Source organism: Oncorhynchus keta, chromosome 30, assembly GCF_023373465.1.
Source record: "Oncorhynchus keta strain PuntledgeMale-10-30-2019 chromosome 30, Oket_V2, whole genome shotgun sequence".
NCBI classification, from domain to species: Eukaryota; Metazoa; Chordata; class Actinopteri; order Salmoniformes; family Salmonidae; genus Oncorhynchus; species Oncorhynchus keta.
In genome coordinates, this window is record NC_068450.1 from 33511930 (window position 1) to 33530956 (window position 19027).

Here is a 19027-nt window from a genome sequence, read left to right on the forward strand (position 1 = left end):
GAAATACTACTCAGTTTTATCAGCTGTCTGAGTTGCTGGTCTCAGACGATCCCGCAGGCGAAGAAGCCAGATGAGGTGGTCCTAGGCTGGTGTGGTTACAGGTGGTCAGTGGTTGTGAGCCCAGTTGGACGTACTGACACATTTTTCTAAAATGACATTGGAGGCAGTTTATGGTAGATAAATTTACTTTCAATTCTCTGGCAACAGCTCTGGTGGACATTCCTGCAGTCAGCATGCTAATTGCTCACTCCCTCAACTTGAGAAGTCCGTGGCATTGTGTCGTTTGACAAAACTGCACATTTTAGAATGGCCTTTTATTTTACCCAGGCGCACATGTGTAATGATCATGCTGTATAAATCAGCTTCTTGATATGCCACACCAGTCAGGTGGATGGATTATCTTGGCAAAAGAGAAATGCTCACCTAGAGGGATGTAAACAAATTTTGTGCATATTTTTTATTTCAGCTCATGAAACATGGGGACCAACACTTCACATTTTGATTTTATATTTTTGTTCTGTGTATTTTTCCAACATTCACTCAATGTACTCTGGGTAAATATACAGGACAAGCCACTCCATCAGAATGTGCTATCGGACAACTAGATATACTTACCTACTTACATTTTGGAAGCTAATAGATAGCATTTTGTTAAAAGATGACAATTGTAATCAGAAGATAAAATGAACATGTAAATAGTATTGGTAACATTAAAATACCAGTAGAATAACTGCTGATTAAATAATTTAAAATTGTACACCCAATGTAGGCTACTGCCCCTTTAAGAGCTAGAATGGACTTTACGACCATGTCACCAAATGTTGTCTTCACACTATTCAAACCCCACAATCAATAAACAGCTTATGAAGCTATCCTAGCCTATAGATCAACATATTGCAAACAAATGCTTGACATGCTTAACACCCCGGCCATCCTACAATCTAAGCTTGATGCCCTCAATCTCACACAATTTATCAATGAACCTACCAGATATAACCCCAAATCCATAAACACAGGCACCCTCATAGATATCATCCTAACTAACTCACCCTCCAAATACACCTCCGCTGTTTTCAACCAAGATCTCAGCGATCACTGACTCATTGCCTGCATCCGTAATGGGTCTGCGAGCAAACGACCACCCCTCATCACTGTCAAACGCTCCCTAAAACAATTCTGCGAGCAGGCCTTTCTAATCGACCTGGCCGGGGTATCCTGGAACGACATTGACCTCATCCCGACACTAGAGGAGGCCTGGTTATTCTTTAAAAGTGCCTTCCTCACCATCTTAAATAGGCATGCCCCATTCAAAAAATTGTAGAACCAGGAGTAGATGAAGCCCTTGGTTCACTCCAGACCTGTCTGCCCTTGACCAGCACAAACACATCCTGTGGCGTTCTGCATTAGCATCGAATAGCCCCTGTGATATGCAACTTTTCAGGGAAGTTAGGAACCAATATACACAGGCAGTTAGGAAAGCTAAGGCTAGCTTTTTTAAACAGAAATTTGCACCCTGCAGTACAAACTCAAAAACGTTCTGGGACACTGTAAAGTCCATGGAGAATAAGAGCACCTCATCCCAGCTACCCACTGCGCTGAGGCTAGGAAACACTGTTACAACAGACAAATCCACTATAATTGAGAATTTCAATAAGCATTTCTCTACGGCTGGCCATGCTTTCTACCTGGCTACCCCTACCCCGGGTCAACTGCCCAGCACCCTCCACAGCAACCCGCCCAAGCCCCCACCATTTCTCCTTCACCCATATCCAGATAGCTGATGTTCTGAAAGAGCTGCAAAATCTGGACCCCTACAAATCAGCCAGGCTAGACAATCTGGACCCTCTCTTTCTTAAATTATCTGCCGAAATTGTTGCAACCCCTATTACTAGCATGTTCAACCTCTCTTTTGTATCGTCTGAGATTTTTGAATCACATCATACCTTCTCCGCTATGCAATCTGGATTCCGAGCTGGTCATGGGTGCACCTCAGCCACGCTCAAGGTCCTTAACGGTATCATAACCGCCATCGATAAGAGACATTACTGTGCAGCCATATTCATTGACCTGGCCAAGGCTTTCGACTCTGTCAATCACCACATTCATATTGGCAGACTCAACAACCTTGGTTTCTCAAATGATTAGCTCGCCTGGTTCACCAACTCCTTCTCTGATAGAGCTCAGTGTGTCAAATCGGTGGGCCTGAGGTCTGGGCCTCTGGCAGTCTCTGGGGGTGCCACAGGGTTCAATTCTCGGGCCGACTCTTCTCTGTATACATCAATGATGTCACTCTTGCTGCTGGTGATTCTCTAATCCACCTCTACGCAGACGACACCATTCTGTATACTTCTGGTCCATCTTTGGACACTGTGTTAACAACCCTCCAGGCGAGCTTCAATGCCATATTTCCTTCCGTGGCCTCAAACTGCTCTTACACACAAATAAAACTAAAATGCTCTGACTTAGAATACGTGGATAACTACAAATACCTAGGTGTCTGGCTGAACTGTAAACTCTCCTTCCAGACTCACATTAAGCATCTCCAATCAAAAATGTAATCTAGAATCGGCTTCCTATTTCGCAACAAAGCTTCCTTCACTCATGCTGCCAAACATACCCTCGTAAAACTGACCATCCTACTGATCCTTGACTTCGGGGATGTCATCTATAAAATAGCCTCCAACACTCTACTCAGCAAACGGGATGTAGTCTATCACAGTGCCATCCGTTTTGTCACCAAAGCCCCATATACTACTCACCACTGCGACCTGTACGCTCTCGTTGGCTGGCCCTCGCTTCATACTCGTCGCCAAACCCACTGGCTCCAGGTCACCTACAAGTTTTTGCTAGGTAATGCCCCACCTTTTCTCAGCTTGCTGGTTACCATAGCAGCACCCACTCGTAGCACACGCTCCAGCAGGTATATCTCACAGGTCACCCCCAAAGTCAATTCCTCCTTTCGTCGCCTTTCCTTCCAGTTCTCTGCTGCCACTGACTGGAACTAACTGCAAAAATCACTGAAGCTGGAGATTCCCATCTCACTCACTAGCTTTAAGAACCAGCTGTCAGAGCATCTCACAGATCACTGCACCTGTTCATAGCCCATCTATCTACCTCATTCCCATACTGTATTTATTTATTTTGCTCCTTTTGCACCACAGTATCTCTACTTGCACATCCATCTTTTGCACATCTACCATTCATGTTTAATTGCCATATTGTAATTACTTCGCCACCATGGCCTATTTTTTGCCTTAACTCCCTTATTTGACCTTATTTGCACTCACCGTATATAGACTTTGTTTTATTTTTTTTCTACTGTACTATGTTTTGTTCATTCCATGTGTAACTCGGTTTTGTATGTGTCGAACTGCTATGCTTTATCTTGGCCAGGTCGCAGTTGCAAATGAGAACTTGTTCTCAACTAGCTTACCTGGTTAAATTTTAAAAAAATCATCTGAACATCATGTCAGTACAAAACTGTATATTTGAATTTCTGTGCATCCTTGACAATCTCTAATCAATATCCATAAACAGCACATGTTCTTTTCCCACGAACCTGCACATCATCTTCTCTCACCAATGTGAGGGGTTATGGCAGGGGAAATGGTGTTGCAGTAGTCTACTGTGTGGTGTGGGAATAATGACAAGCGAACGTGGAAAGCTTTGTGTTCACAATGATCTGGTCCCTTTTTTGGGGCACAGAATTCAAGCAAACCAAACTCAGACAACCTCTCGAGATAGTTCAATTCACATCTGGGGCTCTTTTGAGGGTGCTGAGTTCCTTTGGAGTGTTCACACTATTCATAGACAGACTCTTGGCCCAGGCAGTGGTCATTCATTTTGCTATTTTCATATTGCTATGCAGACGACACACAATTAATCTTCTCCTTTCCCCCTTCTGATGACCAGGTGGCGAATCGCATCTCTGCATGTCTGGCAGACATATCAGTGTGGATGACGGATCACCACCTCAAGCTGAACCTCGGCAAGACGGAGCTGCTCTTCCTTCCGGGGAAGGACTGCCCGTTCCATGATCTCGCCATCACGGTTGACAACTCCATTGTGTCCTCCTCCCAGAGCGCTAAGAACCGTGGCGTGATCCTGGACAACACCCTGTCGTTCTCAACTAACATCAAGGCGGTGGCCCGTTCCTGTAGGTTCATGCTCTACAACATCCGCAGAGTACGACCCTGCCTCACACAGGAAGCGGCGCAGGTCCTAATCCAGGCACTTGTCATCTCCCGTCTGGATTACTGCAACTCGCTGTTGGCTGGGCTCCCTGCCTGTGCCATTAAACCCCTACAACTCATCCAGAACGCCGCAGCCCGTCTGGTGTTCAACCTTCCCAAGTTCTCTCACGTCACCCCGCTCCTCCGCTCTCTCCACTGGCTTCCAGTTGAAGCTCGCATCCGCTACAAGACCATGGTGCTTGCCTACGGAGCTGTGAGGGGAACGGCAGCTCAGTACCTCCAGGCTCTGATCAGGCCCTACACCCAAACAAGGGCACTGCGTTCATCCACCTCTGGCCTGCTCGCCTCCCTACCACTGAGGAAGTACAGTTCCCGCTCAGCCCAGTCAAAACTGTTCGCTGCTCTGGCCCCCAATGGTGGAACAAACTCCCTCACGACGCCAGGACAGCGGAGTCAATCACCACCTTCCGGAGACACCTGAAACCCCACCTCTTTAAGGAATACCTAGGATAGGATAAAGTAATCCTTCTCACCCCCCTTTAAAAGATTTAGATGCACTATTGTAAAGTGGCTGTTCCACTGGATGTCATAAGGTGAATGCACCAATTTGTAAGTCGCTCTGGATAAGAGCGTCTGCTAAATGACTTAAATGTAAATGTAATTCAGATTGTCGATCCAAAGAGTTCCACTGAAGAGAGTCATCTTTAAAAGAAGTTTAAATAATTCCCTGCTTGTGTGATAGTGTGATTAGAAGTAGGTGCACCCTACCCTCACAGACGCAGATTAAAAGAGCAGGCCAGAGGATATAGAGAATATGCAAAAGGGATTGTCTGAGTCACTGTCCTCATCCTCTCGGTCACTCACAAAGGAGGACAGTGGGCAAACAGTGAGCCCTCTCCTCCAGCACAAAGCATGCAAATAACAGTACACCATAGCAACAATAAAAGGACTGAGTCCCTGGTTACACCACCTATGCTCCAGTCCATACCCATCTGCCACACCTGGGAGGCAAGTGATACCATCAATTTATCCAAAGTTAATATTGGTCATAGACTAGCCTACATTAACTGGACAATGCAATAGGGGTTTCAATTGAATATAATGCTTTTATTCAGGTCTTTTCACCACAGACTTACACATATTTTACATTTTAGTCATTTAGCAGACACACTTATTCAGAGCGACTTACTTGTTGCTATCGTACTGGTCCCCCGTGGGAATCAACCACACAACCCTGGGTTCGAGCCACACAGGACCACGTATTGTAGAACTGAAAGTGAGTGCATACATTTTCATACTGGTCCCCCGTGGGAATTGAACCCAATGCTCTAACAACTGAGCCACACAGGACCGCGTATTGTAGAACTGAAAGAGCCAGGTGTCCTTGTGCACACTGAAAGGAGAGCTGACGAGGAGGGAGAGGGCATCTGCATCAATCACTATGGAGATTTGCATTGATAAGCATACATTAGACCCGAGTGGGCTGGCTGCTGTAAATCAGACAGACTGGATGACGCAGCACAAAGCCGGACAAGAGCGTGGGTGGCGTTTTTATAACAGTAATGTCAATGGGAACAACAGCAATGGTGACTGAGTGAAGGTATTAAGCAAAACCATTAGCACACACAACAAATTTGCCTGCCTAGCTGACGTCAATGTCAATTGGAGTTACGTTTCAATGGCATTTTAACTTCTCGATACCATTTGTATGTCTCTGTGTCCAGTATGAAGAACGTTGGAGGAAGTTTTGCGAGCCTATGCTAACTAGTTTTAGCACAATTAGAAATCTATGGGTTTAGACTTCAAGTCATTGCGCTAACGCTAGTTAGCAACTTTCTTCAAACCGCACACAGACCAAATGGAATCCATGAGTTCATCGGACTACGGGGAAGTAGAGAAATGGCCCCATTGCCAAAATCCTGAAGAATCCCTTTAATAATAACGTGTCAAATGCTAGTTTTCATTTTTATGCTGACAACATTTATTGTTGTGCCGCAACATTGAATAAGGCCTTTGAAGAACTGCAATCTACCTTTACTATTGTCCAGACTCAGCACTGTCAGCTGAAGTGGCTTTTAAAATGCTGAAAAAGTTTATGGTTTTCACAAAATCTAAGATGAAACCTCAGACTCTCCCATGTATAGTCACTATGCAGATAGAGTATAAAGAGAAGCAACTTACAAGTACTTGGGGTCTCTTGATAGATGAGTGTCTCACCTTTAAAACCCACATCGAAGGTTCAGGTTGGGTTTTTATTTTCATAATAAGTCATTTTTTTCTTTTGAAGAGAGAAAGAGGCTCGTTTCCGCTATTTTCGTGCCTGTAATTGATTATGGTGATATCTTGTACATGTTTGTCCCTGTGACATCATGCTGGACAATAACATGAGGAGAATGGGAACAGTTACATTAAATTAGAGCATGGCACTCCTCCTAGAATTGAAAAGAGGAACTAGGCAAGGTTGCCCAACTCTTCCTGCTTGCAACCCAACTTTTACAAGTTTTGTTAAATCCAGCAATATGAAAGGGGTCTCTATTGCTGACAGAGATATCACCACCAGTAAGCCTGTAGATGACACCACCCTCTTTTTGAAAGATTCCTAGATCAGTCGATGTGATAAATATATTTTTCAAAGCATCTGGTCTTTGCCTAAACCTTAATAAGTGTGAATTGTTTGCTGTTAAAGACTGCGATACCCTCTATATGCAATATTCCAGTCAAGGAAAAAGTAACGCACCTTGGTATTACCATATCTAAGGATCAACAGGAAAGATGCTCATTAAATTTCATAACTATTTTTGAAAATAAAAGTTTAACCATTGGTTGCTGAGGGATTTATCCTTGAAAAGGTCAGGTATTGCTTTCTAAAGCTGAAGGCATCTCCAGATTTACTTATGCAGCCCAGTCCCTACATCTTCACAAAATAAGTAAACCGGTTGACCAGATGCTTTAACTTCCTGGGAAAAAAATCATACACATTGTATTAGGAAATCTGTCGCCATGAACACATGAATATGGTGGTCTCATATTTTTTCAGATTTTCATACTTTGAATAATACTTAAATTGGGCTAAACATTTCCTAAAGAATACAACTTCAATTTGGAGTTTCATCCCTCATATCTTCTCCCGTTTTGGCGGCTTCAATTTTATGTTACTTTGTAACTATAAAAATGATTAGATTCCTAAAAAAATGATCTGCTTTTCATAGACAAGTATACTTAGCGTGGTCGTTAAACCATTTTTCCCCGCATAGGTATTTCATTTGGAACAATAAGGATATTTTGTATAGAAACAAGTCTATTATTTTAAGAACTGGTTTAATAATCATATCCTGCTGATGAGTCAACGTTTTAATGCAGAAGGATTGTCAATCATTATAAGGAATTTTTCTCTTTACAATATCCGTCACACCTAGAGAGTTCACCATAGTCTGATGCTATTCCATTCGAAACTCTCATTTTATTTAGAGGTGTAACCAGACCTCACCTTCTTGACCTGCCCTCGCTTAATCCAGTTGACTCTCCAATAGGGAAACGGTGTTTCTCCTTGCTCCCTCAGAACAACAGATACATCCCTGCTTTATTTAAAAGGGATATAGAATCAATTCCTTATGTCACGACTTACTGGAATACATTTGTCAATAATATCTGTTGGGGAAAAAAAGTCTGGTTATTACCACACAAATACCTGCTTGTTAACAAGGTCAAAGGTCTCTTTCAGAATGATCCATAAGTATTACCGTGCTAATCATTACCCGATGAAACAAAAAAATACATTAACTGTACTTTGTGTTGAGCATCCAGAAAGAGTTTTGCATTTATTTTGCCATTGTCTTTTTTCTGCAATAAAAAAAATACAAATAAAAGCCATGAGGAGCTGAGGCTTGTTACTAACTCCAAAGCTCTCACATCACTGTACCCTCTACATGAGAGTGGGTTGGCCTTCATTAGCTCTTCAGAGATTAAATCATTGCTACATTTTTATTTATAAGGCCATATTGAGACGGCTACCATTTTACTTTTGTAACTACATTGTCTAGCAGTCAAATGAAAACTATCGTCTGTGCACAGATGACTGTGTCTAGCTGATTGTGCCTAAGGCCCGTACAGAGCTAGGGCAAAAAGCTTTTTAGGACTCTGCCCCTTCCACTTGGAACGAGCTTGAAAAGGTCCGAAAACGACAGGAGCTCATCCCATTTCAAAATGTGTTTAAAGTAAGTGTTCAACCTATGATGGAAAATAAAAGAGGGCTATCTATGTTCTGACCCACAGTTGCACCACACTTTCCCAAAACATCTTGCTTTTCTGTATGTAAATGTATGTTGTTTTTTTAACTGTAGCGCTTTGTGTTTTATGATGTAAATGTGTCTGCAACTTTGTGTGCTGCCATTTTGACCAGGTCTCTCTTGTAAAACAAACAGATTAACAATGAGACTAACCTGGTAAAATATGTTTTATGTCCACAACTAAAATACAATATGTTTAAAAACAACCTACTTTTTTTCATCAAACCATAGAGGACATGCCATTTTAATTAGCCTATGCTTGCTAGCTACAGCGGCACTACATTGCTGCGATGGGGGAAACACCTCACTGATTAGTCTGTGGTACCTAACTTATCCTATTAGGCAGTTAGGGTACAGTATCCACTGCAACAGCTTTTCACTCTATAATCACACACAACATAGTAAATAGACTGGCTATATTGATTAGGCTAGCTAGGCTAGGAAACATCCCCCAGGCAGAGCAGTTAGGGGAGGCAGTAAAATCCAACTCATCAGGGGGCTCCTGTCTTGTCCTGGAACACTCATCATGGCTCCACAGACAGGGCAGGCACTGGTCATAAACAGGAAGCAGGCCAGCCTGCACCATCATGCAGCTGCAGTTCTGTTCACAGCCGGACAAAACCACCAGTGTTCAAACAGGAAATGTCTAACTTCAAAGCACTATGGGTAATGAACACCAATATAAAAGAGTATGAGGCATATAACATTTTGTTCATAAATTACATACTACTCACAATAAATGTACATTGGGCCACTGCTGAAGACATGCTGACTGCGGCGTTCGTGCCTCCTGTCCAAAGCCACAGTGACATTGACACCTCAGTGCTCAATACCAGTCAGCCAAAATAAAAGCAGAGTCCAGCCACTCGTCAGTAGACAGGGCCCCCCCCCCCACCCTTAACACAACCATCCACCACTCAACACACACACAAATATCAGTCAGAGACAATAGTGAGTTCAGTGGGTCAGTGAAGTGACCTCGCATTCCCTCTGGGGCCCAGCAGTAGCAATGGTTGGGTGTTTCTTGGCAAGCAGGAAGTGCAGTACTGCAGATACCTGGAGGGGAATGTGTCCACACCGTCTAATAATGACAGTCTTCACCGGGCACAGCTGCGATGAGGGTGCACACACACACAGCAGATCTTGTCCAGGATTATTGGGGACACATTCACTCAGAGGTAAGCCGGGGCTATTTCCAGAGCCACCGGGATGATGACACCTTGACGACAGCAGGTTGAGCTCCATTCTCACTGGCTATTGACAGAATGCCCTGACCAGAGTTGGGCTCACACAAGGACTGTCTCAGATGTGTAACACACACACACACATCACGTTTCATCAGCATCACTCATGGCAGGCCAACAAGCACAATGGAGTGGATAGGCCTAGGCTCAATGCTTATACAGTCAACTGATACAAAGCATCTAAACTCAACAAAAAATAAACGTCCTCACTGTCAACTGCATTTATTTTCAGCAAACTTAACATGTGTAAATATCTGTATGAACATAACAAGATTCAACAGACAAAAACTGAACAAGTTCCACAGAAATGTGACTAACAGAAATGGAATAATGTGTCCCTGAACAAAGGGCGGTGTCAAAATCAAAAGTAACAGTCAGTACCTGGTGGGGCCACCAGCTGCATGAAGTACCGCAGCGCATCTCCTCCAGATTTGTCAGATCTTGCTGTGAGATGTTACTCCAATCTTCCACCAAGGCACCTGCAAGTTCCCAGACATTTCTGGGGGGGGAATGGCCCTAGCCCCCACCATCCGATCCAACAGGTCCGAGACGTGCTCAATGGGATTGAGATCCGGGCTCTTCGCTGGCCATGGCAGAACACAGACATTCCTGTCTTGCAGGAAATCACACACAGAACGAGCAGCCTGGCTGGTGGCATTGTCATGCTGCAGGGTCATGTCAGGATGAGCCTGCAGGAAGGGTACCACATGAGGGAGGAGGATGTCTTCCCTGTAACGCACAGGGTTGAGATTGCCTGCAATGACAACAAGCTCAGTTTGATGATGCTGTGACACACCGCCCCAGACCACGATGGACCCTCCACCTCAGAAATCCCGCTCCAGAGTAAAGGCCTCAGTGTAATGCTCATTCCTTCAACGGTAACCGCAAATCCGACCATCACCAATGGTGAGACAAAACCACGACTCGTCAGTGAAGAGCACTTATTGCCAAGCCTGTCTGGTCCAGCGACGGTGGGTTTGTGCCCATACGTGATGTTGTTGCCGGTGATGTTGAGGACCTGCCTTATAACAGGCCTACAAGCCCTCAGTCCAGCCTCTCTCAGCCTATTGAGGACAGTCTGAGAACTGGCGGGATTGGGTGTTCCTGGTGCAACTCGGGCAGTTGTTGCCATCCTGTACCTGTCCTGCAGGTGTGATGTTCGGCTATACCAATCCTGTGCAGATGTTAATATATAATAATAATAATATATGCCATTTCGCAGACGCTTTTATCCAAATGTTACTAGTGGTCTGCCACTGCGAGGACGATCAGCTGTCCGCCCTGTCTTAAGCGTCTCACAGTACGGACATTGCAATACTGCTATACTGTTACACTGGCAATACTAAAGTGCCTATAAGAACATCCAATAGTCAAAGGTATATGAAATACAAATGGTACAGAGAGAAATAGTCATAAATACTATATTAACTACAACCTAAAACCTCTTACCGTGGAATATTGAAGTCTCATGTTAAAAGGAAGCACCAGCTTTCATATGTTCTCATGTTCTGAGCAAAAGCTGAGCAAGCTTTTTTACATGGCACATATTGCACTTTTACTTTATTTTCCAACTCTTTATTTTTTATTATTTAATCCAAATTGAACATGTTTCATTATTTATGAGGCTAAATTTATTTTTATTGATGTATTATATGAGTGGGCACATCCAACTTCCATGATATTTTACTGCATCACATGAATCAGCTCTTATTCACCCGATAAAAGAGTTGACCTGCCTGGGGCTCGTTTCTCTCTGTACTGTAATGCCTGCCATGAAACCAAACCGTGTCACTGTCGGGGGCTCTGCAATCTCAGACTGTAGCATGTCATGACCTCTGAACTCAGGGTTAACCTCCTGTAGAAGACAGGGATGAGGGAAACTCCTAACTAGTTGTTTCTGTTTCATTGCTACAAGCTTCCGAACAAAAAAAGGCTAAACGATTTCCTCCTTCAGTTCCCTCAGAACAATTCAGAAATATTTTTCATGCTTTTGATTCCTCAGGCCAGGCAGAGCCAGGATTCAGATAGCCTTGCTTAGGTTCCAGTCACAGGCATCTGATCTGCACTCATAATGACAGTGTAGGTACAACCCACAATCTTGCGGAGATAACCAAGTATTTGTGTGTTTCAACACTGTACTGGATTCCAGCCATTCTTTTGTTACCCTTCCTATCTATGAACACAGTGCGGTTGGGTTTTTCAAACCTCCCCTCATCACCCTCTTTCTCAGCAGTTCACTGACGGGCAAGATTGAATATCTCTGGAAAATACTTTAACAAAGAAACATATTTCAGTGGATATAGCTTTCAGAGTGAAAATAGTGAATGAGAAAGTGGATGAAGAAAAGATATGACCTACTTTCAGAAACACCCCTTCACGCCTGGTATGTTGACGGAAAGAAACACTAGCATTTCAGCCCAGTCCAACAGTTTGAGTACAAAACAAACTGGGCATTCAGACCTTCTGATGCAGACAAACAGTAAACATCTGTGCATTTGGCTGCCACTCAGGAAGAGGCCCAGCTTACAACGTAAAATAACTTCTGTTAACAATGTTAAGACAGAAAAAGTGTTGGCTTATACAGCAATTTTGTACAGTGAAAAAGTGGAACCAAATACACAAGAAACAAACAACCCCTTATCACTGACTGCATCCAAGAAAACTAGCAGTAAATGGACAGTCATCATCCCATGAGCAGCTTTGTGGACTTTTGGTTCAGTGTCTGTGGAACTCAGTGCAAAACCACGTCAGATATCGTGATGTAGATCGAATCCCCGAGCTGACAAGGTAAAAATCTGTAGTTCTGCCCCTGAACAAGGCAGTTAACCCACTGTTCCCCAGTAGGCTGTCACTGACTTGCCTAGTTAAATAAAGGTTAAATAAAATAAATGTAGCAGCTAGCTACCATGCCAAGACAACGGAATCGGTCACATGTCAACAAGCTTAGACAAATAGTTTAATTTCAGATTCTCTTCACTGCTTGAATAGCAATGAGCCACATTCATTGAGGGAAAACTGTGCATTGGTGACTTGTCTCTAGAGAGGAATTAGCTAGCTAGGCATGCAACACACAAAAACCACCATAACTTCCTCTCAAATCCCATGAAACCACCAATCACCTCCCAGTTCCAGGTCAAAACCTGTCAACATCCAAAGCCCTCAGGAATACCACAACAAACGTCCTTTCTGGGCATTAAGACAGGCACAAAAAAAATAGCAACACTTACGTAGCTAACGTTACTTGCACATCAGTGTTTTAGAATTAGCCTATAGCGTTATTTAACATACCAACAGACAATTTGTGTAGTTTACACGACAGTTTCGTGCAACGTCTCCAGGGTCAATCTGATTAAACTAGTTAGCCAACCAGAAAATACGGTTTGCTCCTTTGCAGACAATGGCTAGCAAGTCGTTGGCTAACGTTACCTCCTAGCTTGAACTTGGGAGATGTCAAAGATGACCATTAAGTAGCTACTGTGGCTAGTATTAGTTAAATTAGCTAGTCAGAAAATAGGCACTGTTATGACGCTAACTGTATAAGTTAGCTACCCAGCTAGCTAAGTAAACTATGCTTATTGGCAAATTAATTAATTTAGTTAATAATTAGCTAGCTAATTAGGCAACTATTTAGGCAACTACTTCAACAAGTTTGATGTGTAACGTTAGCTCGGTAGCAATTTATGGCGCCTCAGCAGCGCGCACACAGATCCGTTCCAACCGGTGATTACATTTAATTTTGGATCCAACAACGATTGGCTCTCTGGTTCTGCTACTATGGCTCAGTTAGAGTAGGTTTTAATGTGATTTTACAATAAGTACATTCAATAGGAACGTTGTACTAGTTACATATAGTGCAAAATAAATTACCCGGTAAACGTTGATGTTCATGTAGCTAGCTTAGTAGGTTGTACAGCTAGCTTTCAAACTGGCCGGAGGGGATCAGAGTTGCGGACTTCCAACTCCTTTTGTCAGCGGATAAGGTTAGCTTGCTAGCCACAAAACATGTTCAAAAATGAGTAGGTTACCGGTAGAGGGGTCACTTAACAAGCAACGTAGAGGAAATTCGACTTCATTAAGTAGCTACATTGGCACATCAATAATTAGTTATGCTAAGTGTATTCCTTACCCATTTGAGCTCGCAAACCCTTCAGAGATGTTGCACCCTCCGCCATTTCTATGAAGTTTTCCTTCTCAATTTTTTTGGGGCAACAGAGGCGCGCATAATACGTACGCGGTTACGTGGACATCCAAGTAAAACTAGGGAACGGGCCATCGATAGGCAATAGCGACACCTAGCGTGACAATCTATGGTTGTGAGAAGGCAACAGCTGCTTATCAAAGTTTGCCATGTTGAATATAAAGTGTAATCAAACCACCCAGGGAATGATAGTGGGAATACAATTCATTAGAACTCAAACAGGAAGTAATATTTATGTCAGAACATAAAAGCTCAACTTTGTCAGATGCACTATAAAAGTTAGAGATGCATTTGTGTCAATCATATTGTTCTGTCTCTGTCATAACATTACATTAGAGAAGCAGTTTAGAGAAGTCAAGGCATTGGCTTCCTTGAGGACTTACCTTATGGAAAGAGTTGACGAGTCTAAGGAGTTCGTTTCAGGAGGAACTGCTTTGCAGCAGTAGTGAACCCAACCCCTACAAATAAAGGAAACACCACATCCTCCCTGTGCTCTGTTCTGTCTATTTTCATCCAACACTAACACTTCTGTCCTACCCCATCTCACATGCCTTAGCCAGCGGGGCCCTCATTCATTTTACATGGAAAACAGGGTAAACAAAAATACATTGTGGGTTCAGTTATACTGCACTGAACAATACAGAAGAGGTTATTTAACACTAACAACCATCACATATAATGGAAGTGTTAGTGAGAGGTTGGTCCGGTATAGCAGTGAGATACCATAAACCCTATACTGGTATTCATCATAGGCAAATAGCCTTCCCATTGACATGGTTAAAGGGATGCTTCAAGATTTTGGCAATGAGGCCCTTTGTTTACTTCCCCAGAGTCAAATTAACTTGTGGATAGTGTTTGTATGTCTCTGTGTCCAGTATGAATGAAATTAGAGTTAGCTTCGCATTTGAAAAGCATGCTAGTAGATACCCATAGATTTCCAGTCATTGCACTAAAGAATAGTTAGCATTGGCTCGCGAAACTACCTCTTACTTCCTTCATACTGGACACAGAGACATACAAATGTTATCAACAAGTTCATCTGACTCTGGGGAGGTAGATAAAGGGCCTCATTGCCAAGTCTCTGTGCGTTGCATCCTGTGACTCAGATGAAAAAGTAATCTAGGTCACATTACAATGCCGACTATTCACACCTGCAGACAAATGATACCATTATGTCTTATGCAACAGAGAATAGTTGAAGGGTATTACATATATAATGGCTATACATTGAATGGATTGATTTAACCCACTGTGAACAAGCAATAGCAGTTTCTAGCCCCCTCGGGAAAAAAAATCAAGTTTCAAACGGTCAAGTTCTGCTCCCTTTCCCTTTGAGTTGTTTTACTAAAGGAACATTGACATAATTGGATATCATATAACAAGCTGGTAGCCCCACTGTCTGACAATACGTTGCAGAACTAGAACATTATCCAGGAGTCTCATGTCAAACTCTGCACTATACTGGTGTCCCTTTCCCATGGTGTGGCATACCATGATGTGGATTCTGGTCATAGTGCTACATACAGTACACTCCCCTACGTATTTATTTGTACAGTGAAGCTAAAGAGTTTAATTTGGCTCTATACTCCAGCATTTTGGAATTGAGTTAAACTGGTTCATACTGTATGAGGCAACAGTACATAATGTCACCTTTTATTTGAGGATATTTTCATTCATACATATCTGTTCTACCGTTTAGAAATGAAACCACTTTCTGTGCTGTATTTAGTCCCCCCAATTGAAGGTGTCATAAGTATTTGGACAAATTCACTCATTAGTAGTCAAAATGTTTATATTTAATCCCATATTCCTAGCACGCAATGACTACATAAAGCTTGTGACTCTACAAACTTGTTAGAAGCACTTGCAGTTTGTTTTGGTTGTGTTTCAGATTATTTTGGCCAACAGAAATGAATGGTAAATAATGTAGTGTCATTTTGGAGTCACTTTTATTGTAAATAAGGAATGAATATGTGTCTGAACACTTCTACATTAATGTGGATGCTACCATGATTACAGATTATCATGAATCAATAGTAAATATTGAGTAAATATGAAGGTTTGAGAAAGTTACAGAGGCCCAAAGATCATACCCCACCCCCTCCCCCAAAAATGATAACCTCCCCTGTTATTGTAATGGTGGGAGGTTAGCATGTCTTGGGGGTATGATATAAAATGCTAACATCCCCTGTTATTGTAATGGTGAGAGGTTAGCATGTCTTGGGGGTATGATATAAAATGCTAACATCCCCTGTTATTGTAATGGTGAGAGGTTAGCATGTCTTGGAGGTATGATATAAAATGCTAACCTCCTCTGTTATAATAATGGTGAGAAGTTAGCATGTCTTGGGTATATGATATTGGTGCATCTGTAACTTTCTCAAACAATATTATTCACAATTCATTCAGGATTCTCCGTAAAGTGAGTCCAAAATGGCATTTCTACTGGGCACAACATAGTTTGCAACAACCAAAACAAATTGCAAATGCATCCAACATGTTTGTAGATTCACAAGCTTGATGTAGTCATTGCGTACTAGGAATATGGGACCAAATACTAAACTTTTGACGACTTCTACATTAATGTGGATGCTACCATGATTACAGATAATCCTGAATGAATCGGGAATAATGATGAGTGAGGAAGTTAGACACACAATCATCATACCCCCAAGACATGCTAACCTCTCACCATAACCAATAACAGGGGAGGGTCATATTTCTGGGAGTATAATTTTGCTGATATATCAGAATATGAAACCAAATACTAAACTTTTGACTACTTTAAAACACATATAAGTGAATTTGTCCAACTACTTCAAATGGGGGGACAAGATACATTATGTGATTTCATTTCTTAATGGTAAAATAGTTTTGTATGAAAATACCCTCAAATAAAAGGTGACATTAAGTACTGTCGCCTCCTATGACACATTCGATCTCAAATCCAAAATAATGCAATATAGAGACAAATAAAACATTTTAGCTTCACTGAACAAATAAATATGTAGGGGAGTATATATGTCACAAAGGCCAAGTTGAGCTTGGATTGCTTGGAGTCATGGCAACATGTCCCTAGGGCCTGGACGTCACCGTGTGAGTGGCCACCAGAGCGCAATGTATCCTAGCAACAATGTCAAGGCGGGGCAGGAGGGCGGCGGCTTGGGACAGTAGGGCGTAGGTACTGGAACAGATCATGGAACCCATGGAGGTTAGAAAGGACCTCAGGGGAGAAACCCAGGGAATAGCCCAGCCTCTTCACCGGGACCAACAAGAAGACAAGAAGAGAAGAGTTCAGTGTCAGTCAACTACTTAAATATTGGTGTCAGCGCAGTGATAGAGAGTTGAAAACAGTTTGTCACAGAAAACCTGATTTCAGTTTTTGAAAACATACAGTTGGTTGTAAGTTCATGTAAAAATCCAAGGGCATGAATTGATTGTGTAACAGCATTTAGTGGGCCACAGTAGTGTATCTCTCTCTCTCTCTCTCTCTCTCTCTCTCTCTCTCTCTCTCTCTCTCTCTCTCTCTCTCTCTCTCTCTTTCTCCCGTCTCTCTCTCTCTCTCTCTCTCTCTCTCTCTCTCTCTCTCTCTCTCTCTCTCTCTCTCTCTCTCTCTCTCTCTCTCTCTCTTCAGAGGGGACTGGTGGTCTCTCTGAGGGGATACTGGTGGTCTGTCTGAAGGGATACTGGTGGACTCTCTGAGGGGATATTGCTGGACTGTCTGAGGGGATACTGGTGGTCTCACTAAGGGGGTACTGGTGGTCTCTCTGAGGGGATACTGGTGGTCTCACTAAGGGGGGTACTGGTGGTCTCTCTGAGCGGGTACTGGTGGTCTCTCTGAGGGGATAATGGTGGCCTCACTTAGGGGATACTGGTTTTCTCACTAAGGGGGTACTGGTGGTCTCACTAAGGGGATACAGGTAGTCTCACTGAGGGGATACTGGTGGTCTCACTGAGGGGATACTGGTGGACACTCTGAGGGGATACTGGTGGTATCTCTGAGGGTGGTACTGGTGGCCTCACATTGGGGGTACTGGTGGCATCTCTAAGGATTGTTCTGGTGGCCTCACCGTGGGGGTACTGGTGGTCTCACTGAGGGGGCACTGATTATCTCTCTAAGGGGATAAGGGGATGCTGGTGGTCTCTCTGAGGGGATACTGGTGGTCTCACTGAGGGGATACTGGTGGTCTCACTGAGGGGAAACTGGTGGTCTCACTGAGGGGATACCGGTGGTCTCCCTAAGGGGATACTGGTGGTCTCACTGAGGGGATACTGGTGGTCTCACTGAAGGGATACTGGTGGTCTCACTGAGGGGATACTGGTGGTCTCACTGAGGGGATACTGGTGGTCTCACTGAGGGGATACTGGTGGTCTCCCTAAGGGGATACTGGTGGCCTCACTGAGGGGATACAGGTGGTCTCACTGAGGGGATACTGGTGGTCTCACTGAGGGGATACTGGTGGTCTCCCTAAGGGAATACTGGTGGCCTCACTGAGGGGATACTGGTGGTCTCACTGAGGGGATACTGGTGGTCTCACTGAGGGGATACTGGTGGTCTCACAGATTGGATACTGGTGGACTCACTGAGGGGGTACTGGTGGTATCTCTGAGGGTGGTACTGGTGGCCTCACATTGGGGGTACTGGTGGCATCTCTAAGAGTTGTTCTGGTGGCCTCACCGTGGGGGTACTGGTGGTCTCTATGAGGGGATACTTGTGGTATCTCTGAGGGGATACTGGTGGTCTCTCTGAAGGGATACTGGTGGACTCACTGAGGGGGTACTGGTGGTATCTCTGAGGGTGGTACTGGTGGCCTCACATTGGGGGTACTGGTGGCATCTCTAAGGGGGGTTCTGGTGGCCTCACCGTGGGGGTACTGGTGGTCTTTCAGAGGGGATACTGGTGGTCTCTCTGAGGGGATACTGGTGGTCTCTCTGAGGGGTGTACTGGTGGACTCTGAGGGGATACTGATGGTCTCACTGAGGAGATACTGGTGGTCTCACTGAGAGGATACTGGTGGTCTCTCTGAGGGGTGTACTGGTAGACTATGAGGGGGTACTGGTTGTCTCTCTGAGGGGGTACTGGTTGTCTCTCTGAGGGGTATACTG

The 19027-nt window shown here is 43.6% G+C and overlaps 1 pseudogene across 1 annotated transcript in view; it reads right to left on the reverse strand.

Annotated features, from left to right (window-relative positions):
- The window catches only part of LOC118372132 (ensconsin-like), a 50700-nt pseudogene extending 36701 nt beyond the window's left edge, over window positions 1-13999 (reverse strand). Inside the window, exon 1 of the transcript XR_008087526.1 lies at window positions 13850-13999. The product of XR_008087526.1 is annotated as an ensconsin-like (transcript). The remainder of the gene's footprint in view (window positions 1-13849) is intronic.
- Window positions 14000-19027: the final 5028 nt, after the last annotated feature.